Source organism: Vidua chalybeata, chromosome 19 (genome assembly GCF_026979565.1).
Source record: "Vidua chalybeata isolate OUT-0048 chromosome 19, bVidCha1 merged haplotype, whole genome shotgun sequence".
Taxonomy (NCBI): domain Eukaryota; kingdom Metazoa; phylum Chordata; class Aves; order Passeriformes; family Viduidae; genus Vidua; species Vidua chalybeata.
Window position 1 is genome coordinate 7,777,215 of NC_071548.1, and position 8,507 is coordinate 7,785,721.

An 8,507-nucleotide genomic window follows, 5' to 3' on the forward strand; every position below is an offset into this window, starting at 1 on the left:
GTTTCGCAGAGGTGCAAACTGCTGGATCGCCGTGTTTGCAAACAGCTTTTGCTTTTCAGGGACAATAACACCAAAAAAAATAACGAGAGGAATAAACGCAGAAGCCCCACGGGAGAAGCTGGAGCCCGGCCAGGACGTGGGGCTGGGGCTCTTTAACCCTTTCAGAGCTGCTTTTCCCTGCACAGGGGAGGTGTGGGATCGTGGCTGGGGATGCTGCAGGTGCAAAGCTACAAGGGGAATATCACACCAGCGGCTTAGTCAGGGCTGTGCTGTTAATCCGAATTTTTAGTGGGCTTTTTCCTTCATTTTAAAGCTGCTCTGGCTGTTCCTTGGGTTTGTAAAAGTCCAGGTGTGGGATCGTGGCTGGAGCTGCTGCAGGTGCAAAGCTTTAAAGGGAATATCAAGAATTCATTCAGGATTATGCTGTTAATCCAAATATTTTATTTCCCCCCTCTTATTTCAAACTCATTTTTTGCTATTTCTTGAGTTCCTAAAAATCCAGATCCGAAATTTGGGCCACTGTGAGGAGAAGCCCCTGAACCCCATAATTTTTAGGCTGGAACAGGTTTTTTTTTTTTTTGAAGCTCAACGTGAGCCTTGCATAAAGCTCTTAAAATTAGTGCTGCCTTTCAAGCCCAAGGGCCGGAATAAGGTTTACAAGCCATAAAAGCCTCTTATCAAAGTTGATTTCCTCCAACGCACCTTTCATCTTTTATAGTATTTGCTTTTCAAATCCTTGAACTTAAAAGGATTAAACAGGTTAAAAGAAAAAAAAAAAAAAAAAGGGAGGAGGGAGAGAAAACAAACAGGAGGGAAGATGGATTGAGTCTGGATTAGGGGAGGCCCGGATGAAATATGAATTAGGAGAAAGTCTAAACAAAGAGTTGTCATTTTTTTCTGAGCTGCTGAACATTAACTGCAGGCCCAGCTTTAGGGAATATTTGATTTCTCCGGGTTATTTTTTCACTTTGCAGGAGGAGTGGAGCAGGGAGCAGCCGAGCAGGGCCAGATTGGGAATTTGTGCTGTTCCTTTGAGTCCTTGCAGTGATCCACCCCAAAATCAACTCTTTTTTTTTTTTTTTTTTTTTTTTTTTTTTTTTTAATTTTTTTTCTCCTGCTGCAAAATCACTTCCCTGGCGAGAAAGGAGAACAAAGATTTACCCAGGGGAAAAAAAAAAAAAAAAAGCTCCTAAAATTCCAAGAGCTGGGAGAGGGATCAGTGATTTCCTCTCCTCTCAGGGAACTGGAAATGCATCTTGGAGGGATTTTGGGGACTTTTCCAGGACTTCCCTGGACACAGCAGGGGCTGGAGCAGGGAGGGGCAGAAACCTGGGCTGGTTCTGGCTCTGCTCCCTCCTACAGGTTTTGGGGTTGAGGAAAGACTTTGGGGCTGAAAAAAGATTCTGGGAGTGATAAAAGATTTTGGGGCTGAGGAAAGGTTTTGGGAGTGAGGAAAGGTTTTGGGACTAACAAAAGGTTTGGGGGCTGAGAAAAAATTCTGGAGTTGATAAAAGACCTTGGGGCTGAAAAAGGATTCTGGGGGTGATAAAAGATTCTGGGGTTGATAAAATATTTTGGGGCTGAAAAAAGATTCTGGGGTTGATAAAAGATTCTGGGGTTGATAAAATATTTTGGGGTTGATAAAGGATTTTGGGGGTGATAAAAGGTTCTGGAGATGATAAAATATTTTGGAGGTGATAAAGGTTTTGGGGCTGACAAAAGGTTCTGGGGATGATAAAAGATTTTGGGGCTGATAAAGGTTTTGGGGCAGAGAAAAGGTTTTGAAGATAAAAGATTCTGGGGGTGATAAAAGGTTCTGGGGATGATAAAAGATTTTAGGGCTGAGAAAAGATTTTGAAGATGATAAAAGATTCTGGGGGTGATAAAAGATTTTGGGGTCAATAATGGTTTTGGGGCTGATAAATGATTTTGTGGCAGATAAAGATTTTGGGGCTGATAAAAGATTCTGGGGGTGATAAAAGATTCTGGAGCTGATAAAAGGGCTCTAAACTTTATCCCATAGAGCAAAATCCTCTGACTGGAGGCTCTGAAACTCTTTGCAGAAGTGAGGCTGCAAATCCCACTGCCAGGGAATGGGACTTTGCCCTTTGGGAAGGAAAATCCCTTCTGGAAATGGGGCTTGGGAATTTCTTGGAGCCATAAATCCACTTTTATTCTCCCTTTCTGAGCTGATCTTCTGCTCGGCCCTGTGCTGAATGTGCTGCTCTCAGTGGGATCAGGGAATCTGGGAGTTTTCCCCTGGCTCTGCTGGAGTTATTTGAAAATCAGCTCCTATTTTATAGCTTTTCTGGGGGAAATGACTCTTCTCAGTGCCTTTTACATCAACCTGCTCCCATCTCCTGCCCGAGGAGCAGGGAAAAGCAGCAGGGATGGGGAAGATTCCAGGAGAGGGGCTCAGATCCAGCCCAGCTCCTCCCCTCAGGTGTCCTGGGCCAGCTCTCCCTTCTTCCCCCAACCAGCAGCGTCCACCCAGACCCAGCAGAAACCCCTCGAAGGTGTTGATTTGGGAGCAGGAAAAGCTTTTGGAGCCTTCCTGGCTGCTGTGAGGCTTTAGGGAGGACAAAACCCACCTGGGCTCTGCCCTCCTGTCCCGTGTGCTTGGTGGGAAATCATCCTGAGGCTGCCTGGGCTGGGGCTTTCATTTATTTTATTGACTTAAAAGTATCCTATGGGAGGAAAAATCCTCCCCTTTAATTTATTTTTATTGAGTTAAAAGTATTCCATGGAAGGAATCCTTCCCTGAAAATCTGAGCCTGTTCTGCCCCAAATTATTGGAGTTTCAAGTGGGAGAGGAGGATGAAAAATCGGAGCATGGCTTGCTCCAAGTCACAGGAGTTTTGGGGAAGATGAGGATCAAAATCTGAGCTTGATTTGCTCCAAATCGTTCCTTGGGAGGGTGGCACAGATTATTCCGATTATTCCATGGCTGCCCCATCCCTGGAAGTGCCCAAGGCCAGCTTGGAGCATCCCTGAGGTGTGGGGTGGGATTGGGATGAGCTTCAAGGTCCTTTCCAACCCCAAACCCTTCCAAGATTCCACTCCGCAAAAAGCTGGAGCCCACGGACGGGGCGGGGGGCGCAGGGGGCTGTCAGGGGGGAGCGCGGCACCCATTAATTAATCAATTAATTAATTAATTAAAATCTCCGAGCCGTGCGGAGCCCGCCTTGCCTTGGCTAAAAACCAGTGTGAGAAACTTGCTCGCGGCGTTCCTGCGTCGTCCGGGCTGAAGTGTTGTCATCCGAGGCTGCTTTGCATGACAATGCCCGCGCCTCTAATTATGCACCAGGATGCTAATGAGGCCGGAGCGGGCTGCAGCTCCATGGGAAAAGTCTCTGTTTGGCCGGGGAGGGGGGAGAGGGAGAAAGAAAATCCACCCAAACAAAACAAACCATGACAGTTCGGGCAGGCGGGAGGAGCGGGGGCGAGCAAAAGGGGCGGCGGGCAGCGGAGGGGAAGGAGAGGATGGAGTTGATAAGGCTCAGGTTTGGATTTTTTTTTGGTTTTTTTTTTTTTTTTTCTTTTTTTTTGGTTGTTGTTTTTGGTTTTTTTTTTTTTGGGGGGGGGGGGGTGGTATCTCAGTGTCTGCGCTGCCGGTAAGGATAAGGTGCCCAAAATCAGCTCTGCGGGGCTGATATCTGCAAGAAAATGGTGCAAAATGGGGCCGGTGGCTCGCAGGCACCAAAGGAATTGTTTGTGCGGCGCAGCAGGAGCTGAAAGTGGGGGAAACTGAGGCACGGAGGAGCTCAGCTGTGCCGGGATGCCAGAGGTGGGCACGGGGAGGGATCCAGCCTTGCTTTGCCCCCTTCTCCCAGTGCCTCCATCGTTCCTTTGTCTTCCTTTCTTACCCCGGCGTCGCTCCAAGGAGCAATCCCTGTTTTGTCACCAAAATAAATGGAAATGGAGGGGTTTGCCCACTGGTCTTCCCAAGGGTTTCCAGATCCTTTCCCAGGATTCTTTCTGGATTTTTCCACAATGAAAGGTTTTGCCCACTGGTCTTCCCAAGGGTTTCCAGATCCTTTCCCAGGATTTTTCCCTGGATTTTTCCAGAATGAAGGGTTTTGCCCACTGCTCTTCCCAAGGGTTTCCAGATACCTTTCCAGTATTCTTGTCTGGATTTTTCCACAATGAAGGATTTTGCCCACTGCTCTTCCCAAGGGCTTCCAGATCCTTTCCCAGGATTTTTCCCTGGATTTTTCCACAATGAAGAGTTTTGCCCACTGCTCTTCCCAAGGGCTTCCAGATCCTTTTCCAGGATTTTTCCCTGGATTTTTCCACAATGAAGGATTTTGCCCACTGCTCTTCCCAAGGGCTTCCAGATCCTTTTCCAGGATTATTCCCTGGATTTTTCCAGAATGAAGGGTTTTGCCCACTGCCCTTCCCAAGGGCTTCCAGATCCTTTTCCAGGATTTTTCCCTGGATTTTTCCAGAATGAAGGGTTTTGCCCACTGCTCTTCCCAAGGGTGTCTGGATTTTTTTTCCAGGATTCCCTGCCGGCTTTCCCTTCCAGTGTTTGCCATTTTACAAAGGTTGGGATAAAGGAGGGGAAGGCAGCATCCTCCACTGTGTCCTCCCAAGACTCCCGGGAATTATTTTTCCTCTTCCTCTCCTATTCCGAAAGCTCGAGGTGGCTCTGGAATTGGGAATGCTGCCACTGCTTGGTCGGAGCTGGCTGAGCTCAGCTTTCCAGGCCACAGAGATGTCAAAATCCATCCCAGGAGGGGGGAGTGGGACCCGAATCCCACATTTTACCGGGTCTGGACCCCGAGCCCTTGGCTTTGGCACCTTCAGGGAAGCGGATAAAATTGCAGGCGCTCTCCGAGGAGCTGGGGACCGTGCCTGATGCCCCTGAGAGCTGCCAGGGCCGGGATTAGCGCTCCCTGAAATGCTCTTAGTGAAAGTGAAGAGCACTCAAGGGCCAGGTGCAGCTCTGAGGAGCTCCGACCTTTCCCTCCCGGCGGTGCTGATGTCACCTGCCTGTGGTGACACTGGAATTACACTGGATGCCTTTGAACGTCCTGCTAATTAATTGGGGATTGTTCCTCTCTGCCGTCCCTGATTGAGGACAGTCCCCACCACCACCAGCAGCAGCTGCCACCAGGGAAAAGCAGCTGGAAACACCTTGGGAAACGCCACCAAATCTGCTTTTCCCGACATTTTCCCGTGGGCAGAGTCGGGGGAATCTTTCTGCTGCGAGTGGCAGGGATTGGGTTGGCAGGGAATGATTCCTTCGGCATTTTTTTGAGGAGCAGCTGGGGGGGCTCAGCCTGGAGGCTCAGGGGAGGCCTTGAGGCTTTCCACAGCTCCTGGCAGGAGGGAACGGCCGGGGAGGGTCAGGATCTGCTCCCAGGGAATGTCAGGACAGAAGGAAATGGTCAGAAGCTGCACCAGATGAGGTCCAGGCTGGACATCAGGAGGAATTTCTACGTGGAAAGGGTGGTCAGACCTTGGAACTGCCCAGGGAGGTGGCTCCAAATCACTGGAGTTTGGAGGAAGATGAGAATGAAAATCTGAGCCTGGTTTGCTCCAAATTATTGGGGTTTTGCAGAAGATGAGGATAAAAATCTGAGCCTGGTTTGCTCCAAATCGTTGAAGTTTTGGGGTGGGAGAGAAGGATGAAAATCTAAGCTTGATTTGCTCCAAATTATTGGAGTTTGGGGTGGGAGAAGTGGATGAAAATCTGAGCCTGTTTTGCTCCAAGGTATTGGAGTTTGGGGATGGAGAGGATGAAAATCTGAGCCTGATTTGTTCCAAATTATTGGAATTTGGGGTGGGAGAAGAGGATGAAAATCTGAACCTGTTTTGCTCCAAATTGTTGGAATTTGGGGGAAATGAGAATGAAGATCTGAGCCTGTTTTGCTCCAAAATATTGGAATTTGGGGATGCGGAGGATGAAAATCTGAGCCTGTTTTGCTCCAAAGTATTGGAGTTTGGTGATGGTGAGGATGAAAATCTGTTTTGCTCCAAATGGAATTTGGGATGGGAGAGGAGGATGAAAATCTGAGCCTGATTTGTTCCAAATTATTGGAATTTGGGGTGGGAGAAGAGGATGAAAATCTGAACCTGTTTTGCTCCAAATTGTTGGAATTTGGGGGAAATGAGAATTAAGATCTGAGCCTGTTTTGCTCCAAAATATTGGAATTTGGGGATGCAGAGGATGAAAATCTGAGCCTGTTTTGCTCCAAAGTATTGGAGTTTGGTGATGGAGAGGATGAAAATCTGTTTTGCTCCAAATGGAATTTGGGATGGGAGAGGAGGATGAAAATCTGAGCCTGATTTGTTCCAAATTATTGGAATTTGGGGTGGGAGAAGAGGATGAAAATCTGAACCTGTTTTGCTCCAAATTGTTGGAATTTGGGGGAAATGAGAATGAAGATCTGAGCCTGTTTTGCTCCAAAATATTGGAATTTGGGGATGCGGAGGATGAAAATCTCAGCCTGTTTTGCTCCAAAATATTGGAGTTTGGTGATGGAGAGGATGAAAATCTGTTTTGCTCCAAATGGAATTTGGGATGGGAGAGGAGGATGAAAATCTGAGCCTGATTTGTTCCAAATTATTGGAATTTGGGGTGGGAGAAGAGGATGAAAATCTGAACCTGTTTTGCTCCAAATTGTTGGAATTTGGGGGAAATGAGAATGAAGATCTGAGCCTGTTTTGCTCCAAAATATTGGAGTTTGGGGATGCGGAGGATGAAAATCTGTTTTGCTCCAAATGGAATTTGGGATGGGAGAGGAGGATGAAAATCTGAGCCTGTTTTGCTCCAAATGATTGGAATTTGGGGGTGGGAGAGGAGGACGCAGCCACGCAAGGCGCACAAACAATCACCTGCGAATGCAACCCGCGGGGTTTTCCCTTGAGAAAAGGGGGACAGGCAGCGCCAGGGCCCCGATGCCAGCCCGAGCCCCAGAGCAGCGCGGCCCCACAGTGCGGAGCGCTGCCTCATTGTTTGATCTGGCTGTGAGACAGATTAGCAGCCCCAGGTGGAAAGTCAGAATCTGCATTTAAATGGGCCGCTTATAAAAGGTGGGGAGCGCAGGAGCCCGCAGCATTATGCGGTGTCTTTAGCACGCCCTAATCTCTCTTTATTTTCTCCGCAGCCTGACCTGGGGGCACAGTTTCTAATTACCAGGTCACCCTGCTAATATTGTCATTTCCAGCCAGTGGGTGTGAAACCATGGCAACGCCACATTTGCTTCCAAGTTTCTCCAGGAATAAAATTTGCCTTTTAATCACAGAAAATGACTGGGCGGCTCCCCGCTCCCCCCCTCTGCCCGAGCTGCTCCTCGCTGATGGAATTCGTTCTTGGGGCTTTTCAAAGGTGTTTCCAGGGGGGGAGCTCTGGGAAGCTTCACTTGGAGCTGTGGCGAAGATGAGGGACAAACCTGGGAGGCTCCACGAGGTTTGGATCCCAAAGCTTCCCTAAATGGAATTATGGGATTGTTTGGGTGAGAAGGGACCTTAAATCCCACCCATTCCCACCTTCCCCATCCCAGGTTGCTCCTGGGACACTTCCAGGGATGGGGCAGCCCCAGCTTCTCTGGGAATTCTCTTCCAGAGCCTCCCCACCCTCGCAGTAAAACTCCGTGTTTTCTTTTTTTTTAGGATGATTTTCATCTTTAAGAGTTGTGAGCGAGCTGCTAAAAGAGGGAGCAGAGGGTGTCAGACATCCCGAGCTCCAGGGATGTCCTGGTCACCCCGGCTCAGCTGGGACGTGACCACTGGGATGGTGACTCCAGCTGATGGAATTCACCTCCCAACTTGGAAAAAAAAAGAAAAAAAAAAACCCCACGGAGAATCGGGAAGCAACGGGGCTGGTGAGGTGGGTGCATCCTGTGCTCTGTGTTTGTCATTCCTGGGGCATCTCTGCTAGTTTGGAGCTTCAAAATCCACATTTTCCTCCCCCCCCAGCTGCTAAATCCAAGGTGTGCTTTGTCTCCTTGATGAAAAACTTGCTTGGGGTGAGCCTGAAAAGCTCCCGAGCTCACGGAGCTGATTTCCAGCTTCCAAGGGCTGGGCTGGCAGTCCCGTGGGACACCCGGTGAAATCTGCTCCGATATCGGGAGGAATTCAGGTCAGCCCTGAGCTGAAAGCGCCCCTGGGGCCTCCCCTGGCTCTGCTCGGGACCTTCGCTGGTTTCCAGGGCAGTTTCTCACTCTCCAAAAGTGAAACTCCCCCTCCAAGTGAGTCAGACGAGAGAGCTGGAATCCCATTTTAAGGTGATTTTCCAGCTGACAGGAGTAGGTTAATTGTAAACTGTCCACTGAAGCTTTAAAACTCCTGTCCAGCCTTATTATTAGCAGTTGAAAATTTATGGAGCGAGACTCTGCGTGGTGATAGCTGGGCTCTGCCCAGACGAGGTGTGTAATTAATCCCCACGCTGGCAGCAGGAAAATCAGATGTAAAAGTGCTTTTTTTTTTTTTTTTTTCTTTCTTTCTGACACATGTGGGAGGGGACAGAAACTCTGTCCTACCTGTGCTGGGCTGGGGGA

At 48.7% G+C, this 8,507-nt stretch overlaps 1 protein-coding gene across 1 annotated transcript in view; it reads left to right on the forward strand.

The window, feature by feature from the left end:
• Nucleotides 1-7,741, forward strand: part of LOC128797768 (serine/arginine repetitive matrix protein 2-like) — a 115,621-nt gene extending 107,880 nt beyond the window's left edge. The window contains exon 3 of the mRNA XM_053960632.1: nucleotides 7,621-7,741. The gene's annotated coding sequence lies outside the window, so the exon portion shown is untranslated. The remainder of the gene's footprint in view (nucleotides 1-7,620) is intronic.
• Nucleotides 7,742-8,507: the final 766 nt, after the last annotated feature.